The 25,111-nt window shown below is 41.6% G+C and overlaps 1 long non-coding RNA gene across 1 annotated transcript; it reads right to left on the reverse strand.

Moving 5' to 3' along the window:
* Positions 1 to 562: 562 nt before the first annotated feature.
* On the reverse strand, positions 563 to 24,772 carry LOC136846386 (uncharacterized). The gene is made up of 3 exons (XR_010855364.1): positions 24,550 to 24,772; positions 18,016 to 18,197; positions 563 to 885 (listed from the first exon to the last, which is right to left on the reverse strand). It is a non-coding gene; the product is annotated as an uncharacterized lncRNA (long non-coding RNA).
* Between the last annotated feature and the right edge of the window lie 339 nt (positions 24,773 to 25,111).

Genomic DNA, 25,111 nt, shown 5'->3' on the forward strand with positions numbered 1-25,111 from the left:
AGCTGATTCAGCGTGGTCGATTCGACGTCAGAGAAAATAATAATTGGACTGTTTGGTGTAGCTGATTCGGCGTGGCCGATTCGACGTCAGAGAAATAACTGCACTATTCTGCTGTAGCCCCTTTTGGTGTGGCTGATTCGACGTCAGAGAAATAATTGGACTATTCGGCGTAGCTGATTCGACATCAAGAGAAATAATTGGACTATTCGGCATAGCCGTTAAGGCGTCAGAACACTTTGACGTCACTCACTGTCTCTAACATTTTATTAGGAAACATTTTTTCATGCATGGGAAACCAGAACAGGCCGGAGGTCCAAAAAAAGGATGAAATAGGGTAAAAACAATGAAAAGACCCAACTTCTAATATGACTTTTTTTTTTATTTATTCTTAGAATCAAATATTATGCCATTTTATAAACTGATGATAACGCAAATTTAAAAATTGAATTGCAACAATATAAAAATTTTTTAAAAACCTAGTCAATCTATTTAATCTTAGAAATTACTTTTTCATTTTGTAACTACGAGTAACACCCCTGAAGAATTCAACAGGATCTAATGATTCAACTTCCATTATGACTTACTTTATTTGTTCATCAGCATCTCTAGATTTTTTTAGCTTTTGGGGGCCGGATATCCAGCTGTCAACTTTTCGAGACACACGTCACGTCCTTTCTGTAAGGCATCGACAAATTTCCAGATTGTGAGCTGGTGCTTTCCAAGCTCAAAATTATTGCAAACATCGACTGGCTGCTTCGGTGTGATTATTAGTCCGACCTTCATTGTTTGGAGTTCGTCCATAAGGTTTCTATATCTCGGGAGTGAAAATTTGGTTCATCCCTGCGTTTCCATGCCTATTCTATTCAGTGGTCGAATATAAGTATCCTGAAACCAATGAAACAAGACTGTTAGTTCGTCAGGAAAAACTACTGCTAATGTATCCATCCATGCATTCAGCTATCTTTTCTAATGGAACGAAAATGAGTGCTATGATCATATTAGCCTATAAAGCAAAATCAGAATCAGTTTTATAACGATTTGACAAACCCAATGAAACAAGATGCCTGTGCATGTTTTGGGCTAGATGGAAAAAGCAACCCTTATACAAACGGGTGGGAAACGCATCTTGCATAGCACGAATGGCAGCTTGTTCAAAGTCACAAATTATTGAAGTCGGTCTAAAATCAGGTTTGATGGTTTTAAGTAGCTCAAATAAACAAAACTAAGTTACCTCAGTTTTAAGTCCTTCACGCTTCTTAGCCTGATGAAAAAGACTTGGGGCGATGGTGAAAGTCCCGTCAGCAATTCTGAGAAGACTAAATGTTGCAGCCAGTTAATTCTCCCAAATACTAATACCCTATTATTGCTTTCTCCAGTATCTCCCAATAGGAATTTCTCTTCCACACCGAGTTGGGGTACAATGTTTAGGACTCGGGTACAACTAAATGCTCAAAATCAGTTGGGTTAGCTGGTGCCTTGTTCAATTATTTTCTATTCCTTGATAATAAGTTTCCGCACTGCAGGCAAGTCTGGAGCTAAGGCTAAACTACCTTGAGATGCGCCAGCCAAACATTCATTCACCACAATGGTTGGTGGCTCGAGAGCTTCAGCACTTCTTTTTTTAACCACTTGTTTTCATCTTTTCATCCTCTATTTTTGCAGCAGATGCCTCATGGCTGTGTTTATTCAACTGGCGAATACCTTTTCCATCCTTCACATGCAATCTCACTTTACATCGATCTTTATGTTCACGTCTCCAAAACTTTACTTCAGGACCACTTTTGCTCGTTGCGTTAAAAATAAAAAGGTATACACCGTGTAGCACTTTTCTTCTTCTGCGTTTTGATAAAATATTTGATGCCATTTCGAATGATACAGTTTATACTGAAAAATCTGAAGCTGAACCCAGCTTCGAGTTCTATGACATTTCTAGCTTAGGCCTAATTGGACTACTTGGCAATTAAGCTAATGACAACAAACAAGGGGACTGCCTAGTTTTGATCATTTTCTCACACTACAACGATGTTACTAATTTGACACCAAAACGACCATCCGCCGAAAAAATCTCCGTCGAAAGGCATAAGCTGAATCAGCCACGCCAAATCAGCTACGCCAAATGGGTTACGCCGAGACGTCCCATTCCCATTTACCCACGCCCCGGAATTAGTGCAATGTATGTGTTGCCTCCCCGCCCCGCCCTCTTTTTTTTTTCTTTTTTGCTTTGCTTGATTTACTGGATCCTATTTCATTAGACGTTTAGTTGATTCCAAGTATAATTGCCACACTTATCATACCAGTACACACTTTCACCACTGTTTATATTTCATCTGTCTCTCGTGATATAAACAAGAATCTGTAATATACAATACAAACAGAAAGTCAAAGACACTCTCTCTCTCTCTCAATACTTGTTGTTGTTATTATTCAGAAGATGAAGAACACTATTCATATAGAACAAGCCCGCCAAAGGGGCCATTGACTAGAAATTCAAGCTTCCAAAGAATATTAAGGTGCTCATTAGGAAGTACGAGAAGATAAAGGGAAATACAGAAAGAAGAGATCTTATTTATTAATAACAATAAAAAATAAATTACAAAATTAATAAAAAGATAAAAATGTGTTAAAGTGCAAGGAGAATAGCATTAGGGTTGCAATGCTTTGCATCTTTGCACTGCATTGCATCTTTGCTTGAACTTTTGAAGAAGTTCCAATTGCACGACATCCTCAGTAGGGAGACTGTTCCACAGCCCAACGATGTGACGAACATACAGTAGGACCTTTCGAACTGAGAAGTTCAACAGCGAGGCTAAACATTTACTGTATACTGGTGCTGATGTTCAGCAAATCCAGTCGCTCTCTCTCGGCAGGAAAGTGGATCAGGGATCAATTGTGAATGTTAAAGATCTCTGTCGAAATACAACTTATGAAAAAGTGACAAATAAGAGACAGAGAAACCTACCGCCACAAACCACTCTATCTAAAAGAGAAACCTCTGGCAGAAGCAGACATCCACACCAGAGAACATTTTTCTATTAACAAAAGCACAAATGACCTAAACCATGTTGCACTGATTTTATCAGTTATAAATATATGAGGCCTTACGAACAATACCTAACTTTCCTGCGGTATTTGCCGATGTTTCTCAAAAGCAAGATGTGAGTCAAAAGCTACACCTAGAATAATTAAAGATTCAGACTCATTCAGCATTACTGCTATTATTAAAATAGTTTAACCAGACCACCGACCTGACTATCAGCTCTCATAGGGCTGGCCCGAAGGATTTGAATGAAATGCCGGGTCTAGGGCAGAGGCCGAGCACTAGCACCAAATAAGTCATTCGGTCTGGTGATGAACATGTGAAAATGATATTAAAAACTGCACAAAGGCATACGCTCTCATACTGGAACACACTCACACAATCATGTTTCCATATATATTCTCAGAGTTTCATCCACCTGAAGGGGAGGATGGAGTGGAAAATCTATACAAGATCTGCTAATCAATAGTGTTCTCGTTCTACTGAGTTCAAGCATCATACCACACGGACTAAATCATTCGCTGATCTGGTCCATGTCCTGACTGAGGCTGAGGGCAGCTTCATTTCTCATAAGTAGACACTTTACTATACCCACAAGTGTTACATCCTCGGCATACTGAACAATCTTGTTGTTCAGGCCAACAACTATCGCTTGTATACACCAAAAATAACAGTGGATCAAGAACACTACCCTGTGGAACTCTGGACACAATAGGTCTTGGTTCACTGAAGATCCCGTCCACAGCAACTCGCTGCTGCCTCCTACCTGTAAGGAAATCTTTAAGTGATCCTATAACATATCCACGCACCCCAAGACTCTCAAGTTTATAAATAAGCACCTTATGATTTACTAAATCGACAGCACCACTAAAACCTATTTGAATTACTCTACACTGAAAACTCTCATCAAAGTTCTCTTGCAAATGGCATGTCAAGTCTAAGAGCATCGCAGGTAACTAATTACTTTCTGTATGCATATTAACTAACAGCTAAAGGCCTGTCCACACTAGGAAACATTGTTTGGAAACAAAGTTTGAAAACTGTTTGAAAACACTTTCTTGGAAACTGTTTGTAAACAGTTTGGAAACCGTTTCCAAACAGCTTGGAAACTGTTTGCAAGCAATGTTTCCTGTCCAGACCTCAGTTGTCGTTAGGATGCCTGCTGGTGCAGTAGCCTCAGTATTTTACTTGGCAGTTTTAATGCACTCAAGGAGGAATAAGAGAAAGAAAAAGAGATGGGTGAGGAAGTTTTTAGGAAAAGGAGCGTGTCATGCTGACTTGCTTCTGGCGTGTATGTATATGTACATATACATATATATACATATGTATAAGTATGAATGTTTAAGTGTATATATGTAATTATATACACATACATATATATATTATATATATATATATATATATATATATATATATATATATATATATATATATATATATATATATATATATATACATTATACATGTATATATATATATACATATACACACAGAAACACTGTTTTCCATTCTGGATGGGAAACAAATATACGGTAAAAAGTGTTTCTAAACTGTTTCCAAACAGTTTCCAAACTGTTTGCAAATTTTGTTTCCAAACAACTTCCAAACTGTTTGCAAACTTTGTTTCCAAACAATGTTTCCTAGCGTGAACAGGCCTTTACAATCCTTTAGACTCCACATACTTATATAGTGGCTTAAAAATAAGTTTTTCTGCAACTTTGCAGAGCACAGGCAAAATAGAAATTGGCCTGTAATTACTACAGTCTGCAGAAATACAACTCTTTGGAACAGGCACTCTATTACTAAGCTTACATTCTACCACAAAGTTCAACATAAAAATCTAGAGAATCTGCTAATCTAGGGAGACGACACACTAGAAACCTTTTTAAAAAACAAAGAAACCATCAGGTTCTTCTCCATCCAAGCTATCCAAAATTTTCTTTACATCCATAGAGCTAAAGGCAAATTTTGAAAGAATAGGTTTAGGATGACAAGTATCAGGGAGAGGGACATCCTCAGCTGATTGCTTAGCTTCAATAGCTTGATGGAGCAGTTCAGTCTTTTCCTTGGGGCCAGTAACTAGTCTACCATCATCTGTTGGTAGTGGTGGACTGGAAGGTGAGCCTGACCCAAAGACAGATGATATCAATTTTGGTCCACAACAGATGAGGCTGAGTAATTCCTTCAAGTTTCCTCTCCAAAGAATTATTTTAATTTCACTCCCTGTATGGTATATTCTATTCAAAGCAGTGTGACTCAACAATAATTAGTGTAATTTTCGTCTTCATGTGTTGAATTTGATTCATTTGTCATGGTAAACTCATCTACATGTATCATTAAACCATGGCTGGTCATTTGTCCTGAGTTTGATGACCTTTCTAGGAACATACCTCATTAAAATAGCCATCAGCACTTCATTTAACTTTTTCTTGGGATCAGGATCTAATATAGTACCTCAAATATTTAGTGCCTGACAAGCTTCAATAATGTGATCCCAATTGGCTCTAGATTTCAGCCAGACCTTTTTTCTAATGGTGGCATTATGAGTATACTGATTGACAGAAGTCCTTATCAACGGTGCAATGATCCGATGTGCCTATATATTCGCAGACCTTGGACTTCACAATAGCTGGAACATCTGTGAATGTGAGGTCTAATCTATTACCAGAAACATACATGGGTTCCTCAATTAGCTGGACAAAATTGGAGGATACACAAAACTCAAGAGCAGGCCGGCCATGTTAATCTGTGGAATTTGAATTTAGTCATTCGCTGTGCTTTGAACTCCAAATTTTCCTGACGATAAATAGGTCGTCCAGACTTAGTGTATACAGCCATACCTTGCACATGTGGGATGTTGCGACAATAAATAAAATCAGGGGCATCAAACCCCAGGATTAAAAACTCAACTTTTGACTTGTTACTACTTAAATGAGTCTCAGATAAAAAATCTATTCATAGTTACAGGCATAAATCTGGAGATCAAGAACATTTGTCCTTAAGCCTCCAATATTCGAGTACTTCGCAATTTTTCTTACTGTAATGAGCAACAGGTTCAGGGTTCAGCTCAATATCTCCTGAAAGAACTAAAATTAACATCATAAAATCAGTAGCATAACTAATAAATACTTTCATAAAAGCAGTAACATTGTACAAATAAACAACAATATCATCAACAACAGTATTTACAAAAATTCTGTTGAAAGTATATATAAACATGGCCGTATGTCATTGAAAAAGCAGCAGAAGCAACTGGTCGACAAGGTGGGGCCGGCACACCTTGTAAGGCAAATAAGAAAACCATCAGGATTGCCACAACAACTGGGGGAGGAAAGTCAGGATGGATTTGGAAATTATAAAATGCTCAGAAGGAAAAGATCATGTAAAAACTAAGGAACTTTCCTGATAACCCATCAAGCAACTTTTGCTTTCTCATCAGCCTGTCCTACACACTTTTCAGAAAAACAGGAGTGAACAAAAAATAATAGGATAAATGCCTGATTGTACTCTCAGGCAAGGGAACTCAAACCCAAACCCATGGAAGGTCGCAGTACAATGACTATGGCATAGTTCTAGGTTGCAGAACAAGGTTTACATTCAGAGGAGCCCTTAGAAGGGTTGTCTATCAAGCTAAAGGGTCCCTTCTACTGGCTGGTTTGATTTCTGTGTCCTAGAAGAGTTACCTACTACGGTTAGTATTTCTTCTAGTTCAACTTGTGTAAACAGGGACGCCACACCTTGAAGTGAATGCTGCTAAGAAAAGCCACATTAACCACTACCCACAAAACACGCATATCCTTTAATAAAATGTGACTTACTATATTGTACACTTCAAACACAAAACCAAACAAGCTCTATCAAGTCAGGACTACCTAGCCCTCTTCACCCATCCAACAATGCATGCCCAACCCCTCCCAGCCATAGAAACCGTTCCCCAGCTCCACCCACCTTCCAAAACAACACCTTTGAGCCTTCCTCTAACCTGCCTTAAGAGCCCACACTCTCCATCCAACCAACCCTTCTCTATCCCCTAAAACTCATTCCCAGTCAGTCCAAACATCGCCAGTGTTACCAACATTTTCTTGCAGCTGTGAAACATGACAACCAATGGACAGCAGTTTTTCCAGATTTTTAAAAAATGTATATATATCTTTGGGGCCTTCATCCCTGCTCCAGGTGTGTTGGATAATGTCAGGTTTTGGATGTAATATACATACAGTCATACACAAATTATATATATATAAATATATAATATATATATATATATATATATATATATATATATATATATATATATATATATATATATATATACATATATACAATATATACATATATACAATATATACATATATATATTTATAATATATATATACACATATATATATGTATATATAATGACCCCTCACTACTTCATGATTCGATTATCACGAATTCACGGAGTTTTTAATATATATTAATGGAAAATATATTGTGGATTTTCTGGAAAATTCTAGAAAAATTGCAATATATGAACACCCAAATTTTCTCATTAATCCATTAAAATATTAACAATAAATAGTATTTCCTAGTCTAAGAACAAAAAAACACGCATAAAATAGGAAAAAAACACATATTTGCACTTGTAACCCCTATGACAAAAAAAAAAAAAAAGAACCATCTGGGAAGTGATGCCTATACAGTACCACACAATCCATTGTTGGGAAAACACAAAGTGTACCATCTTGGTGACTAAGTGAGTTATAACACAGGCTGTGATTGGCGCATGGGAGGGAGATGACAAATCACAGCTTCCCGATTTCTAATCGGGCCTGTGATTGGTGCTTAGACTGATGCTCAGAACCCGCAGCATCTCCCCTCGTCTCTCTCTCGTGGCCACTTTGCTTCAAGCTTTCTCGCCGAACGGTTTACTTTATGCTGTGCTGTGTGATTTTTTTGTGGTTTTTGTTGAACTTTGCTTCAATTTTCACCCCCTGCAATGGCTCCCAAGTGTGCTGCTTCTTCCAAGGCTGGTACTGAGCCTAAACGCCATTGAAGAATGATGACGATCGCTGAAAAGGTGAAACTTTTCGATATGTTGAAGGAAGGGAGAAAGTTCGCGGCTGTAGCCCGCGATTTTGGCGTGAACAAATCCACCATTCGCTACATCTACAAGGACAAGGCGAAGATTAGGAAGACAGCTGCCATCACCTTTAACAAGTCGGCGAAGAGAGTGGTTACGGCTCGTAATAAAACGATCGTCCATATGGAAGCTGCTTTGGCAGTATGGATAGCCAACTGCCGAAAGAACATAGCCTTGGATACGAACATTATCCAAACAAAGGCTAGGAGCCTGTACAAGACCTTCACCGCTAAGGAACCAGAGGACGACAGTGGCTCCTTTGAAGAAGCAGAAGATGAAGATGACAAAGAAGATCCACAACCAGGGACGTCCAGTCATTCACCAAATAAGAAACTGCAATTTTCTGCTAGCAAAGGGTGGTTTGCAAAGTTTCAGAAACGCTACAGCCTAAAAAGCGCTTCCTTGCATGGCGAGGCTGCTTCGGCTGACACTGTCGCTGCTGAAACATACATCAATGAAACCTTCAAGATTATCTCTGAAGGTGGATATCAGCCAGAACATGTTTTTAATACGGACAAGACAGGCTTGTTTTGGAAAAGAATGCCCTCGCGAACTTTCCTATTCAAAGAGGAAGCAAAAGCCTCTGGCTTTAAAGCATACAAGGAGCGTGTGACCCTCGTGATGTGTGGCAATGCTGCGGGATTTTTATTAAAGCCAGGACTTATTTACAAGTCTACAAACCCAAGGGCTTTAAAAAACAAAAACAAGAATCTGCTACCCGTACATTGGATGCACAATCCAAAGGCCTGGATAACGAAGATGCTGACTCCAACTGGTTCCACCATTGTTTTATCCCGCAAGTGAAGATGTATCTAGCAGAAAAGGGCATGCCATTCAAAGTCTTTCTCATTATGGATAATGCTGGTGGCCATGCTACTGATCTGTCGTATTCGGGGGTTCAGGTTGAGTTCCTACTGCCCAACATGACGTCACTTATTCAGCCAACAGACCAGGGGGTTATCAGGGCGTTCAAGGCCCTATACACAAGGAATGCCCTGGTGAACCTGGTTGCTTCTGTGGATGCTGCCCAAGAAGATGATGATTTAAACTTGAAGGCAAACTGGCAGCAGTACACAATTGCTAAGTGTCTCCAAAATATCCACAAGGCATTGGAAGATATGAAGCCTGCCACCATTAACGCCAGCTGGAAGAAGTTGTGGCCCGAGGTTGTTTACGATGACAAAAGGATTTACACCTGCAAAGAAGTTGTGGCTCGAGGTTGTTTACGACAACAAAGGATTTACACCTGCCAAAATCCAACACTCGGTAGTACTGAAAGCTGTGCAGTTGGCTGCGATCCTTGGAGGTGAGGGCTTTGGAGACATGACCACGGGCGACGTCGAACGAACTTCTAGACTGCCACTCCCAGCCGCCAACTCACGAAGACTTCGAAGAGTTAACGAAGTCGTCGAGCGAAGAAGAAGAAGCAGCAGCAGCAGCGCAGCAAGAAACAGAAGTTGTCTCCCAAACTGGTTTGACTTTGGAACGGCTTGCCGGCTCTGCAACCTGGCTAAGGAACTGCAAGAGCGGTCGCAGGAATGGGACGACGATATGGTTCAATCAGTTCAATTCTGCAACATGGTCGATGACGTCATGGCCCCCTACAAGATGTTCTTCGACCGGAAAAAAAAAAAAAGCAGCGGCAGCAACTGCAAATTACAATTTTTTGCAGCCTCGCAAAAAAGAGCCAGTTCCTGCTGCTGCTACTACAGTTACACCTTCAGAAACCGCGGAAGAAGTGGAGAGGTGCCCCAAGAAATAGCACCGCCGTCTGAAGAGACAAAATACAATCATTGACTGTGCAGTAAAAGTCATCATCACCTTCATCATCATCATTTTTACTGCGCAGCAAATTCATCACCATCTTCATTCAAGTTTTATTTCAACTTCTTTGGTGGTGAGTACAGTATTTTTTTTTTAATCTCAAGTGTTACTGTACTGTATTACATGTAATACAGTACAGTAACATGATACTGTATTGTACTACTGTATATATTATTACTGTATGTATACTGTATTTTTTAAAATTTAAAGCTTGCCGATCACGTCATATACTATAGCTACTTTACCACAGTAATTTAGCCCCTGTTATATGGTACTGTAAACTTACTACCGAATTCATATTGCTTAACAGTTGTCCCTGTTATTAATAGAGTAAAGGGTGGGTTAAGAGTACAGGGAGGGTTTTAAAAGGCCAAATACACGTTAAATAATTAAATAAATATGCTGTCCGTACTTCGTGGAATTTCAATTATCACAGCCGGTCTTGGAACCTATCTCCTGCGATAAACGAGGGGTCACTGTATATATAACGAAAAGAATAGTGAATAAACAAATGGAGAGAGAAACCACCCGAAAAGTTCTTGAGTAATGCTGAGCGAGTCTCTGACGCATTTCCTCTTAAGTAGAGACGGTTTCAGATTTTTTCAAAGCCCGGGATCAAGTGACCTGACACAGCATTTACGTCCGTTGAAAGTAACCAAGTTCCGGCGGAGATGTGTGTTTGTACGTGTCTTTTGAGGCGGGGTTCCAAGAAGTGATGGGATGAAATAGGGTAGAGAGCTGCGTTGCAAAACCAACCCAGAACTTGATAGCAGGTCTCAAAGTCAGAGACTTGTGTGTGTTGTGCTCCATATTTGAATTGGTTGATACACTGTGGCTTCATGATGTTTCACTGAGTAAAGAGGTCGAAAAGGTACTCAGTGGGGAAGAAATAGACTCTGACTCATTTTGTTTATGACCTGTGCAAGATATAGAATGAGTATGTTTCAGTATAGTTTTTAGAGAAGCTGGGATCTAACATTTAAACCTTTGCTAATTGTCTGCAATCAAGTCTTGTCGGGACTGACTCACATTTCAATATTCTCTTTGTCATTTAGTCACGTTAAATTAATCTATATATATATATATATCACGTTAAATTGATTTATATATATATATATATATATATATATATATATATATATATATATATATATATATAATTTATATATATATGTGTACAGTATATATATGTATACATACACTATCCTATGTGTGTTTAGTGTAGCTAGGGTAGTTAGATGGAAAGAGAGAGAGAGAAAAATAGAAAATCCAGAGAGAGAGAGAGAGAGAGAGAGAGAGAGAGAGAGAGAGAGAGAGAGAGAGAGAGAGAGAGAGAGAGAGAGAGAGTAAAAAAGGAGGCAGAGAGAACAATGATAACCCCTAAAAGCTGTTGTTATTACCATGGATTCAAATACGCTGACCGAGGTAAAACTTTTGCACGAACTCAAAAAAACAGTGAGCAGGTATATCGCATCTAAAGCCATAAAACCGATCATAAAAGTGAGAAGTAGTGGCCTTGCAATTAAAGTTAACCAAATCATGAGTCAGCACAGCCAAAAAGCTAACATCAGCCAGCTCTATACCCCCGTCTTCAATAGGAGGCGTTTTCATGGAAATTCCAGGAAATTGGGGGCTGGACGAAGTGATGTACCTCATCACTCTCCAACCATCTCCTAAGATCATCTCCAATCAAGCCCGCTAAGGAGAGAATTGAATCACACCCACTACAGTCCTTCCCAATCAAATGCTTGAAGGGGAGGCCTTGCAGATAATTCCTTCCAATAGGACTAAAAGGAGGTGGAGATTACAGATAACAAGAAATCCAGGAGTTCGACAGTCTGGAGAGCAACAGAGGAGAAGCAGGTTCGAGCTGTGTCCACTAGGGAGAGTACGACTCCCCTTGCTTTCGTGTTCCCCATATAGACTGAGTTAAACTAATGTCTCAAAGTGATTTTGTTTATACCACTGTAACCTGTTATTTTTGTACTGATCTTTATAATGCTAAGATCTTTATTAAAGTGAAGAAATTACAGAACTCGTCTCTATACGCCTTCCTGAGAGACTTCAATACTTTAGAATAATTTATCTTCAAGGATGGACATTTAGTAGAAAGAGAGGCGCTGTGGAAACACACAGAAGCATAACAAGGTAAGAAGGTGGAAGGCTAAAATCACACGACAAAAGAAACGCATAACGTGTATATGTATATATGTATGTATGTATATGTGTGTGTATATATATATATATATATATATATATATATATATATATATATATATATATATATATATATATATATATATGTATTTATATACAGTATATATGAATATTATACATTATATATATATATATATATATATATATATATATATATATATATATATATATATATATATATATATATATATATATATATATATATATATATATATATATATATATATATATATATATATATATAAAATAGATAGATAGGCCTCTGTCTATTTGAACCTGTGTAGAGGTAGTGAAAGCTGGTTCAGGGTGGAAATCCGGACATTCCAGAGCGGATTAAGGCACACTCAGAAGATAATCTTCGCCTAGGGCAGTAACTTGCTTGGCCCTCTTTCTTTCGAACCGGCCCAGCGACCTGGGGTCAATCCATCGCCCTTCCCCCCTACGCCGAGCAGAAGCAATAAAAGGCCACGACGCCCTACGATCACTCTTACTCACAGCTCAGACCTGAATGTAGGAGGTCACAAGTTAAGATGTCTCTCCCCCCCCCCTTCGCCACCATGTGGACCGCCGCCCCTTGCTTTGTAACCCAACCACGTGGCCAGTATCCTTTGCAAAACGGTGAAGTGCAACCTAGAGTGAGCAGAACACCAATACTGCAGCCCTATATCATCTCAAGGGTGCAACTCCATCACTACACCGATCTACGACCCACGAGTACGCCTTTGGTGAGCGGCCTTTGTCTACAGCACACGTGGACCCCTTGCTGACGCCCTTTGGAAGGACTGGAAAGAAGCCCTGATGTCAACATCAGCACTGGACACTCCTGTAGGACAGTAAAGTACCCTGAAAGAGTTGCTTAGTCACGTTGCTTTTGTCCTTGTGCATTCATTAGACCTTTGTACGTTCATTAGACCTTTGGGCTCGTGTCTTTGCTGTCCCCTGAATTTCTTGGTTCAATCCCAGCCCACGTGTTCACTGCCCCTTACTCAAGTCACTAGTCACGCCTCAAGGTTGTCCTTGGCACCATCAGAGCATCCTCGAATAGAAGGCATTCTCCAATTCCGGCATTAGATTGTAACCTGTGTCCCATATCATTTCAGAAGGACAATAATAGCGGAATTCTCCTTGGCCCATGTTCCTGGCATTCACAAGCTTTTCCTCCTCCCCCCACCCACCCGCCCTCTTTGGAAGACTTCCAACTGTAGCAGCAATTTAACTTTTAATTCATTTTCCTTTCACTTGTCTGTTATGTAAATATGACTATTTTTGTACCCACGTGTTTCACACATCTTCCCCTTGAGTAAGAGCCTTAAGCTCCTGTATATCTCCTTTTGTTTTCTGTTTTATATGCTCCTGGTTATCTTACAAGGTCACTGTAGAGTAAAGTAGTAAAACTGGAGACTTAAAATCTGTCTGCACCAGGAAACATATAAAAATGGCAACCTGACCAATGATTCTTGTAACGATTGCATCCCCCACCCCCTTAGTTTGTGTTACAATCTGTAAAATCAGCAATTAGCTCGGCTAAGCTGGATTTAAGACAGATTACGAGCCTTTGAAAAGCCAGCACAACAGGCCAAGGAAATTCTGCATAAGTAAACTGTGTTTATGTAGCGTAGGAAATTTTAGCAAGCGTGACTAAACCTACGAATTGTTTTTATATTTGGGTGCATGCCAAAAGAAAACGAGAGAGGATCGCCGAAATTTAGCTTTTGAAAGCCTTGCATGCGGCTTGCATGTCATTCAAATAGGTTATGTAGGCTCTAACCCATGAAAGGAATAGTACATGTATTCCTCCCGTGAAAACAGATGTAATTTCGAATCGAATATTTAAGTAGGCGCGGAAATCGACTGCAAACACGTGTTCGAAAAGTCAGACTAGCATCGCTGACTCATTACCCTCTCTCTCGTCCAGCAATAGGGCAAAATCATATTTCATGCTAGGCACAGTGAAGAACGGGTACAGAGTTCAACAAACAGTTTCTTTCCCTCGCGTTCCGGAAAGTACCGAGTCTGTTTATAAACATTACCTTTATTCATTCATTCCGTCGCTGAAAGCCGGCCCAGCGGCCTACAAATAACAGAGAGGCAAATGGCCTTGACTGACATTCGCCGCACTGTTAGTTAGGAATGTGTGAGAATTTGTTTGTTTGGTTTTTATACATATATATACACACATACACAATATATATAAACACATATATATATATATATATATATATATATATATATATATATATATATATGAAAATAAGAAGGCCCATAAAACACTATTTAAACATTGAAACCATATATTTCGGGCACTTGTTTTTTGTGCCCCTGTTCAACTGGTAGAATATGGACAGGTGGAAAGTTACAATGGTATATATACAAAAACATGAAGGTGTTGCCTTGGGCCTCCGATGTTAAGGAGGTGGCGTTTCTTAAGAAGGAGGAGATTGACCAAATTCCCTAGTGGTTTGGCCTCATTAGCTCCCGTTTGGCGATGGATCTAATGGATCTAATGAGGCCAAAACCACTGGGAAAATGGTCAAACTCTCCTTCCTTATAGAAACAACCTCCTGGATCGGAGGCCCTAGGCACACCTTCATGTTTTTGAAATGTGTCTGTTCTTGTCCACCTCTCTTGGACTCACAACAGTGGGAGATATCAGAAACAAGTGGGGATATGGTTTTAAATGGATTAAATAGTGTTTTATGAGCCGTTATTTATTTTCATATTACACTGGTATTGAGGAAAGAGACATTCATATATATATATATATATATATATATGTATATATATATATATACATACACATATACACTCGGAAACCACAATCTCCGACCCACCTAGGTCGTGCTCCGAGTGTATAAGCAGGGACTTTCTGCACAGCGGGCAACGCCAACTATCACGGAATGAAACACACACGAGCACCTTTTGAACTCTTCCAGATTTTGCTTTAATTTTTTTTTAATGATTTTGCTGCATATAATGCAAGGCAGTCATAGTATGGTTATATAGACAACGTGATGAATTCTACAACCTATATAACAACGAAACGAATAAAAAATGCCGAAACTGCCAGGTTATAGTGAAGAAAGGGGGGAGGAGAGGGGAGGAGGAAGGGAGAAAATGCGTCTGTTTCTCACTCTCTCTTGGAGGGAAAATGGGGAAGGGTGATCTCTTAGAGGGGAATGGGGAATGGTGATCTCTTAGAGGGGAATGGGGAAAGGGTGATCTCTTAGAGGGGGAATGGGGGAAGGGTGATCTCTTAGAGGGGAAATGGGGAAGGGTGATCCCTTAGAGGGGAAGGGTGATCCCTTAGAGGGGAATGGGGGAAGGTGATCTCTTAGAGGGAGTGGGGAAGGGTGATCTCTTAGAGGGGAATGGGGGAAGGGTGATCTCTTAGAGGGGAATGGGGGAAGGTGATCTCTTAGATGGGGAATGGGGGAAGGGTGACCTCTTAGAGGGGAATGGGGGGAAGGGTGATCTCTTAGAGAGGGGAATGGGGGGGTGATCTCTTAGAGGGGAATGGGGAAGGGTGATCTCTTAGAGGGGAATGGGGAAGGGTGATCTCTTAGATGGGGAATGGGGAAGGGTGACCTCTTAGAGGGGAATGGGGGAAGGGTGATCTCTTAGAGAGGAATGGGGAAGGGTGATCTCTTAGAGGGGGAATGGGGAAGGGTGATCTCTTAGAGGGGAATGGGGGAAGGGTGATCTCTTAGATGGGGAATGGGGAAGGGTGACCTCTTAGAGGGGAATGGGGGAAGGGTGATCTCTTAGATGGGGAATGGGGGAAGGGTGACCTCTTAGAGGGGGAATGGGGAAGGGTGATCTCTTAGATGGGGAATGGGGAAGGGTGACCTCTTAGATGGGGAATGGGGGAAGGGTGACTCTTAGAGGGGAATGGGGGAAGGGGTGATCTCTTAGAGAGGAATGGGGAAGGGTGATCTCTTAGAGGGGAATGGGGGGAAGGGTGATCTCTTAGAGGGGAATGGGGGGAAGGGTGATCTCTTAGATGGGGAATGGGGAAGGGTGACCTCTTAGATGGGGAATGGGGAAGGGTGACTCTTAGAGGGGAATGGGGAAGGGTGATCTCTTAGAGGGAAATGGGGAAGGGTGATCTCTTAGAGGGGAATGGGGAAGGGTGATCTCTTAGAGGGGAAATAGGAAGGGTGATCCCTTAGAGGGGGAATGGGGGAAGGGTGATCCCTTAGAGGGGGAATGGGGGTGGAAGGGTGATCTCTTAGAGGGGAGTGGGGAAGGGTGATCTCTTAGAGGGGAATGGGGAAGGGTGATCTCTTAGAGGGGAATGGGGGAAGGGTGATCTCTTAGAGGGGAATGGGGAAGGGTGATCTCTTAGAGGGGGAATGGGGAAGGGTGATCTCTTAGAGGGGAAGGGTGATCTCTTAGAGGGGAATGGGGAAGGTGATCTCTTAGAGGGGAATGGGGAAGGGTGATCTCTTAGAGGGGAATGGGGGGGAAGGGTGATCTCTTAGAGGGGGAATGGGGGAAGGGTGACCTCTTAGAGGGGAATGGGGAAGGGTGATCTCTTAGAGGGGGAATGGGGAAGGGTGATCTCTTAGAGGGGAATGGGGGAAGGGTGATCTCTTAGAGGGGGAATGGGGGAAGGGTGATCTCTTAGAGGGGGAATGGGGGAAGGGTGATCTCTTAGAGGGGAATAGGGGGAAGGGTGATCTCTTAGAGGGGGAATGGGGGGAAGGGTGATCTCTTAGAGGGGAATGGGGGGAAGGGTGATCTCTTAGAGGGGAATGGGGAAGGGTGATCTCTTAGAGGGGAATGGGGGAAACCTGATCTCTTAGAGGGGAATGGGGGGAAGGGTGATCTCTTAGAGGGGGAATGGGGGGAAGGATTTGTGATCTCTTAGAGGGGAATGGGGGAAGGGTGATCTCTTAGATGGGGAATGGGGAAGGGTGACTCTTAGAGGGGGAATGGGGGAAGGGTGATCTCTTAGGGGAATGGGGAAGGGTGATCTCTTAGAGGGAATGGGGAAGGGTGATCTCTTAGAGGGAATGGGGAAGGGTGATCTCTTAGAGTGAGAATGGGGAAGGGTGATCTCCTAGAGGGGAATGGGGGGCAAGGGTGATCTCCTAGAGGGGAATGGGGGAAGGGTGATCTCTTAGAGTGAGAATGGGGAAGGGTGATCTCCTAGAGGGGAATGGGGAAGGGTGATCTCTAAGGGGAAATGGGGGCAGGGTGATCTCTTAGAGGGGTGGAGGGAAGGGCAATCTCTCAAAGGGGGCGTGGATGGAAGGGCCATCTCTTAGAAGGGGCGTGAAGGGAAGGGCCATCTCTTAGAGGGGGCGTGGAGGGAAGGGCCATCTCTCAGAGGGGTTTGGATGGAAGGGCCATCTCTCAGAGGGGGCATGGAGGGTAGGGCCATTTCTCAGAGGGGCCGTGGAGGAAACGGTCATCTCTCAAAGGGGGCCTGGAGGGAATGGCCATCTCTCAGAGGGGGTGTGATAATGTAGGCTCAAATTTAGAATTTTGAGGGAAAGGCCATCTCTTAGAGGGGGCGTGGAAATAAAAAGTCCTATCCAACATTTGGCAATGAAGTCAAACTTGCACTGAATATCGAATTGAGGCCAAAGGCCAAGCAGTTGCATTAGGAATCAATTATTAGGAGAGGGTTGAGGAACATAAGATGGAAGAACAAGGATATGAAAGGAGGTATAGAAAAGGAACTAAAAAGGGTTGCAGCTGGGGACCGAAGGCTTGCTGTAAAGAGCCATAAGTAATGCCTACAGTGCTCCGAGTGGGGTGCACTGACAGCACAATACCCACTATAGGGACAGTAACAATTCAAACTTACATTATTTGTAGTAGTAGTAGCGGTCCAGTTCAGCGGGTCCCAAAAGACTTCTTGAAAGTGCTTGGATGCCCAAATTCCAAGGGCAGCAGGAGTGGAGGTGGGGGCGGAGGCTCTTCTGAATCTCTTACAATATTTGGCTCCAGTAAATTCACGGAATTGACACTGACCCCCACCCCAAGATGCTGAAAAGAAAAATACATTGTATTTGACTGAATGCAGAACATTACATTATTATACTTTAGATTCCATTTCGTAAGGGCAAAATGTGAAACTTTGCTTCAGTTGCGCAGCCTGATTCCCGCCTGTCGCCAACCAGGACAGATTATGATCTTTTTGAGTGGGTCAGGGGGAGTGAAGCCCCCCCCAGCCAGGTTAGGGCAAGGTGCCCTATGTTAGGTTAAGTAGGTAAGGTCTTTAGGTAGGTAAGATCTGGTTAGGTCAGGAACTGGAATTACAGGAAAGATTATGTCCATTTATGCATGAGGAACCTGTCCCAGTTGACGACTGGAGGGAACGAGGCTGCGCAACTTAAGTCAATTTAACCAAAACGTGTACAAAGATTTGTAGAAACAGATGGCGAGAGAGAATTTGATTATCTGCAGCCTTTGGTTAATCGGAGGCAAGAATTATGCCGGCAGAGAGCAGACCTAGCCTGGCCTAACCTGGTTACAGGGACACGACAAGCTATGTTTGCAATAGAATGGCCTAATCAAAGCAATTACAAGGGAAGGTCCCCCCAAAAATGTGCTGGTAAAACTTTGCTTCAGTTGAGCGGCCTGATTCCCGCCAGCCGCTGACCGGGACAGGTTCATCGTACCTATATAAGACATAACCTTTCCTATAATCCAGGTCCTGACCTAACCAGATCAGACCTATCTAACCCAACTTAGGGCAACGTGCCCTGACCTCCAAAAAGGCGGTAACCTCTCCCGGTCGGTGACTGGCAGGAGTCAGGCCGTGCAATTCAAGTAAAGTTTACCCGACAGGCTTAAAACAAAATACTCGAGCAGTGCTTGTACGTAAATTGGCGTTAGGATACACCATTCCCAAGGGAGCAACACAGCAAACCAAGCGAAATAAAGTCACTATAAGGGAGACATGAGCTATGGCCTACTGGAATGGAATACAGAATTTAGGACAAAGGCCAAGCACTGGGGCCTTCAAGGTCATTCAGCACTGAAATGGAAATTAACAGTAAAAGGTTAGGAAGATGTAACAGGAGGAAAACCTCAAAGCAGCTGCACTATGTATCAACTTTTAGGAAGATGGAAAGATGGAAGAGAATATAAACGGAGGTACAGTAAAAGAACGAAAGGGGTTGAAGCAGCTAGGGGCCGTGGAAGGGACGCTGCAAAAAACCGTAAGTAATGCCTACAGTGCACTGTGTGAGGTGCACCGATGGAGCTACCCCCTAAACTGACCTAGGGGTGCTTACTGGTTACAAATTTTGCTGTATTAGCTATGGACAAGGCCGGGGGGGCGATAAGGAGTCGTAATTTGATTCATTATTTTTCTCAGTTGCAGGTCACAAGACAGACAAAAATCACAGGTAAAGAGGACACAAGTTAAAAAAAGTCACAGCTAAAAGAAAGAAAAAAGTCACAGGTAAGTCACAAAAAAGTCACAGAAAATAAGTCAGGCAAAAAAGTCATAGGTAAAAAAAAAAAAGCCAGGAAAAAGACAGGTAAAAAAGCCAGGAAAACGTCACAGGTAAAAAGCCATAGGAAAAAATCACTGATATATAAGCCACAGGTAAAGTCACAGGGAAAAATCACTGGTAAAGCATCATAGGCAAAAAAGTCACAAGTAAAAATTCTCAAGTGAAAATTCACAGGTAAAAAGTCACAGGTTAAAAAAAAGCCACAGGGAAAAAAGTCAATGTAAAAAGTCTTAGGTAAAAAACTGGTTAAAAAACTGGTAAAGTCACTAATAAAAAAAAAGTCATTGACAGAGTCATGTACAAAGTCACAGGAAAAGGAAAATGAGTCCCATAATATTTCCTTGATAGTGACCCAAAATGTCAGGGTCACAGAAAAAAATGACCAGGAGGTCACAGGTAAAAATGTCACAGGAACAAATTAATGTGACTTTTTCCTAACCAAATTGTGACTTTTCTCTATCTGACTTTATTAGAATTTTCTCTATCTCACTTTATTACTAGCCACCAACAATTAATGCGACTTTTTTCCTAACTCTCCCCAAGACACCATGACCTGACCTGACCCGACCCGACCAAGGTGACACTGTGATCAAGATTGTAGCCTGCTGGAATCCAACTTGACCATGCCAATATGTGATAATGCCTTGGCTAGAATCGTTCCTCATTGGACCGGTTGATATCATTCTTGGCTAGCACTCTGCTGGGCCTGCATTCGATTCTCCGGCCGGCCAATGAAGAATTAGATGAATTTATTTCTGGTGATAGAAATTCATTTCTCGGTATAATGTGGTTTGGATTCCACAATAAGCTGTAGGTCCCGTTGCTAGGTAACCAATTGGTTCTTAGCCACATTAAATAAGTAATCCTTTGGGCCAGCCCTCTCTAGGAGAGCTGTTAATCTGCTCAGTGGTCTGGTTAAACTAAGCTATACTCAACTTTTTACCTTGCCAATAGGGTACACTGCCTAAGTTACCTTACCAATTGGGTACTATAGAGCCTAGGCTACCTTGCCAGTAGGGTACATGGTAAATCTTAATAAGTGCTCCGGCTGATTTTTAGTATAAATGTGTTTATACATTGAAAGAAGATACTAGGTATGTTCTAACGAAGAAGGAAATTAGTGGCAGTAAGTCCTATCAGTTTAGAAAACACAACTTGAATATTTGTACCTACAGAAAAAAAACAAAGTCCTTCATGTTGTTGTCTCTGTCGTATCTCCTATTTTAATGAGCTCCTGTTCGTTCATTTGTGTGCTGCGCAGTCTCAAATTGTCATGGGGAAACAACAACTCTTGAATGACATCACGAAAAAACTCCACCCAAAAAGTGACACCATTAGACAATATCCAATCGTAAATAAGCACGTTTCAATTTTCTCTGAAACAAAAGAAAGCACAGTGTTTTCAGCCAATGACAAATATTTTATGTTACCAAGTCGTTTATTTTTTCGGCAAATACACCTGTTTTCTCCAATTAAGCGTTACTTGCACTAGCGCCATGAGTTTATTTGCAGGACCGTCTACAAGCTCCGATTTTGTTCCCCAGGAAAGTATCCCCGCAGTGTGTGAAAATTGTTACACGAATTATAGAGATTTCACAAACTATTATTATGGGCATATAGAAAGGCTCATCACATTTGCCCAAAACCACGGTTTAATCAAGAGTGAACGCATTTGCCCGACATGTAAGGAAAAGTGCCGTCTTGACTTGAACAAAAAAGCCTTTCGGTGCGATAAAACCTATGTAGTGTCAAAAACAAAAAAAAAAAAAGAGAAAAAAAGTGTAATTTTTGTCTCAATATTAAAAACACATGGTTCTCCAAGTCTCACGTGGCTATTGAAACTAATTTAACATTTTGCTTTATTTTTGTATCTGATTGGTTTCCTTATAAGTTTGCTAGTTTTGAGCTTCATCTCGGCAATCCCACCATCAGTGATTGGGCTTTATTTTGAAGGAAAGTAATAGTAAATTGGGTATTTAGACGGTCTCATAAAATTGGAGGAGGGTAAAACAGTGGAAATTGATTAATCAAAATTTGGTAAGAGGAAGTATAATGTGGGCAGAATTATAGAGGGTCAGTGGGTATTTGGGGCATTTGTAGGAAACTAGGGAGTTCTTTATGGTTCCTGTTGAACAACGAAACTCTGAGGTTTTGCTTGCTGTCATTAAACAGTACATCGAACCAGGAACAACAATCATTTCCGATTGCTGGAAAGCATACGATTGCCTGGCAAACGAGGGCTACAAACATTTACAGGTCAATCACAGTGTAAATTTTGTTGATCCACAAACTCATGCCCATACCAATACCACAGAGAGACGGTGGAGAGATGTCAAGAATTTGGTCCCAAAATATGGCAACGCAAAAAACATTGTTGGATATTTAGCTGTTGCATATTTTAAATTGCACATTCAAGACCCTTACGAAGGTTTCGCGCCTTTGTGAAAGCTGTTGCTGAACTCTATCCTCCACTGTAAGGTAAGCTATTTCCTGTGTTTTGATTATCGTGTGAAACATGCTGGAGTATTGTCTCTAAGTTAGCCTAATAGCCGCTTAAATTTTTCAGAATTGTCATGAAGTGTGCAGGGAAGGTAGTGCCCTTAAGGGGGGGGTCACAGGGGGGGTGAAGCCCACCCCCTGCTAGGCCTAGGTAGGGGTACGGCGCCCTAGGTTAGGTTAGGTGGTTGTTTGGTTAGGTAGTGCCCTGGAAATCACTTTTCTCATGCTCCCTCCCACCCAAAAACCTCGGTTCCCACTGGGGTCCCCCAAGATTGCTAGATGGGAAAAAGGGTGTAATTGCTTGATGCCAACAATATTAATGATCAGTTTCAGCATAATCAATAAAAAATACATCGGAAAAATATACATTCTTCTGCATGGAGACGGAGCTCTGATTTACCAGGTTAGGCTACCTTACCAACAGGGTACATAGCCTAGGCTATTTAACAGGGTACATAGCCCAGGCTACTTTGCCAACAGGGTACATAGCCCCCACCTTGGCAACAGGGTAAGCCTAGGCTACCTTGGCAACAGGGTACATAGCCCAGGCTACTTTGCCAACAGGGTACATAGCCTAGGCTACTTTGCCAACAGGGTACATAGCCCAGGCTACTTTGCCAACAGGGTACATAGCCTAGGCTACCTTGGCAAGATTGGCTACCTTGGCAACAGGGTACATAGCCCAGGCTACTTTGGGGTACATAGCCTAGGCTACTTTGCCAACAGGGTACATAGCCTAGGCTACTTTGCCAACAGGGTACATAGCCCAGGCTACTTTGCCAACAGGGTACATAGCCTAGGCTACCTTGGCAACAGGGTACATAGCCTAGGCTACTTTGCCAACAGGGTACATAGCCCAGGCTACCTTGGCAACAGGGTCAAGCCCAAAACAGGGTTTCAGCCCTAGGCTACCTTGGCAAAGGGCACATAGCCTAGGCTACCTTTCATAGCCTAGGCTACCTTGGCAACAGGGTACATAGCCTGGGCTACCTTGGCAACAGGGTACATAGCCCAGGCTACCTTGGCAACAGGGTACATAGCCTTACCTTGGCAACAGGGTACATAGCCTAGGCTACCTTGGCAACAGGGTACATAGCCTAGGCTACCTTGGCAACAGGGTACATAGCCTAGGCTACCTTGGCAACAGGGTACATAGCCTAGGCTACCTTGGCAACAGGGTACATAGCCTAGGCTACCTTGGCAACAGGGTACATAGCCTAGGCTACCTGGCAACAGGGTACATAGCCTACCTACCTTGGCAACAGGGTACATAGCCTAGGCTACCTTGGCAACAGGCTACCTTGGCAACAGGGTACATAGCCTAGGCTACCTTGGCAACAGGGTACATAGCCTAGGCTACCTTGGCAACAGGGTACATAGCCTAGGCTACCTTGCCCATGTTAACAAGTCTGAGGATCATATTGCCTAAAATATTTTTTATGTCCTCGATGAAAGCCATTTGAATTAACCCTGACATTGAAATCCATAACTCATTGTATTAATTAATCTAATTTTCATGTTAAAAAAATGTCCAATTTGGCCCTAACCCACTGGATGAAATAAAGGTAATTCTTTACAAAAGGTCCGCATCAATATTTGGTGTTTGACCTTACTAAAATAATACAAAACCCTTAATATGTACAGTAACTTAACACAACCACCTGACCTAACCTAACCCCCTGCGACCCCCTTAACAACCCAACACACCCAACAAACACCAAATATTGATGCGGACCTTTTGTAAAGAATTACGGAAATAAATTCCAACCACAAAACGACTTCGAACCAAAATGTGATTTGAACTTTGAAGTCTAACTAATGACTGAGCAGGCTGAAAATCGCCGGCCCACGCCGCCATGTTTTCAGGGGTAGGCTCCCTACGGGAAGCTAATATTTCATCGTTAATCATCCTAATTACAACAATCACCTCATGCAAATTTCAACAAGAAATGAATAATATGTTGAATGAGCTTCATATTTAACATCAACGCGGCGTCATACTGTTAATTTTAACAATGATGATACGGATGATAAAAGATGTCTTCATCGGCGGTCAAATTTTGGACATGACGTCCTCTGGGATACCAGGGTGAGCACGCATAAATAGCCTATATATTAAGGTTACACGACCATTATGCTAACTAGAAACTTACCTTATTAACATAATTATTATAATCAGCAATATTAAGGCCGACTGGAAGCGTTTTGGATATTAATAAAAACATTCTCATATTCAAATCGATTAAATACTGAGACTAACCAGCCGCGTTTCTTTGGTGGCATTTTCACTCTGAATTAACCTCATATATTATCAATCGAATTACCCTTCATCAAATACCAAACCAAATTTGGCATAAATCAGGCACTGTACTAACCTTATAGTGTCACTTTTAGGGAAGGAACGCCTACCACCATAACACACATCTTAATTTCACATTTAGTTCCTATATCGGCAATCATCTGCGTCATTACCGCCGTAATTAGCAACCGGATTAACTTAACATACGGCTAATACGATTAAAGCGCCAACATATCTTCATTATGTTTAAATAATAATCGATTAAATGCACAAGTTAACCAAACTTAGGTCGAACGGCCGCCATATTGGCTTGTTGTATAAGGCAGTGTTGCCAACCCTACAGGCAGTCATGTCCCTACAACTGTAGCAAAAAGTCCCTACTCCTGCAGCAAATGTCCCTCTGTGGGATTAAATGTTCAATGTCACCACAGTCGTATTAAATCTTTGAGCAATTGTGATACGATCATCAGTTTCTTTTTTTACCAGCAAGTCCAATGCCTCACAACCTCGTTCATGGTAGGAAACTATATACTGCAATAAAAGTAAAACATAGGTATTACAAAACATTTATTTTTAATAAACAAAGATGCACATGCATAAAATCATACTGAAAAATATAGCATGATGTAAGGTAAGCT

This window comes from Macrobrachium rosenbergii, chromosome 15, assembly GCF_040412425.1.
Source record: "Macrobrachium rosenbergii isolate ZJJX-2024 chromosome 15, ASM4041242v1, whole genome shotgun sequence".
NCBI lineage: Eukaryota > Metazoa > Arthropoda > Malacostraca > Decapoda > Palaemonidae > Macrobrachium > Macrobrachium rosenbergii.